The sequence below is a fragment of the Aethalodelphis obliquidens genome, unplaced genomic scaffold, assembly GCF_003676395.1.
Source record: "Aethalodelphis obliquidens isolate GAN/ISIS:26980383/991018 unplaced genomic scaffold, ASM367639v1 scaffold26, whole genome shotgun sequence".
Taxonomy (NCBI): Eukaryota; Metazoa; Chordata; class Mammalia; order Artiodactyla; family Delphinidae; genus Aethalodelphis; species Aethalodelphis obliquidens.
In genome coordinates, this window is record NW_020837970.1 from 11,879,191 (window position 1) to 11,879,991 (window position 801).

The following is an 801-nucleotide window of genomic DNA, read 5'->3' on the forward strand; positions in this document are numbered from 1 at the left end:
ACCATTGAGAATGATGTTTGTGTGGGTTTGTCGTATATGGCCTTTATTATGTTGAGGTAGGTTTGCTCTATGCCCACCTTTCTGGAGAGTTTTTATAATAAATGGGTGTTGAATTTTGTCAAAAGCTTTTTCTGCATCTACTGAGATGATCATATGGTTTTTCTTCTTCAGTTTGTTAATATGGTGTGTCACATTGATTGATTTGCATATACTGAAGAATCCTTGCATCCCTGGGATAAATCCCACTTGATCATGGTGTATGATCCTTTTTTTTTTTTAACATCTTTATTGGGGTATAATTGCTTTACAGTGGTGTGTTAGTGTCTGCTTTATAACAAAGTGAATCAGTTATACATATACCTATGTTCCCATATCTCTTGCCTCTCCCTACCTCCCACACTCCCTATCCCACCCCTCCAGGCAGTCACAAAGCACCAAGCCGATATCCCTGTGCCATGCGGCTGCTTCCCACTAGCTATCTACCTTACGTTTGTTAGTGTGTATATGTCCATGCCTCTCTCTCGCCCTGTCACAGCTCACCGTTCCCCCTCCCCATATCCTCAAGTCCGTTCTCCAGTAGGTCTGTGTCTTTATTCCTGTCTTACCCCTAGGTTCTCCATGACATTTTTTTTTCTTAAATTCCATATATATGTGTTACCATACGGTATTTGTCGTTCTCTTTCTGACTTACTTCACTCTGTATCACAGACTCTAGGTCTATCCACCTCATTACAAATAGCTCAATTTCATTTCCTTTTATGGCTGAGTAATATTCCATTGTATATATGTGCCACATCTTCT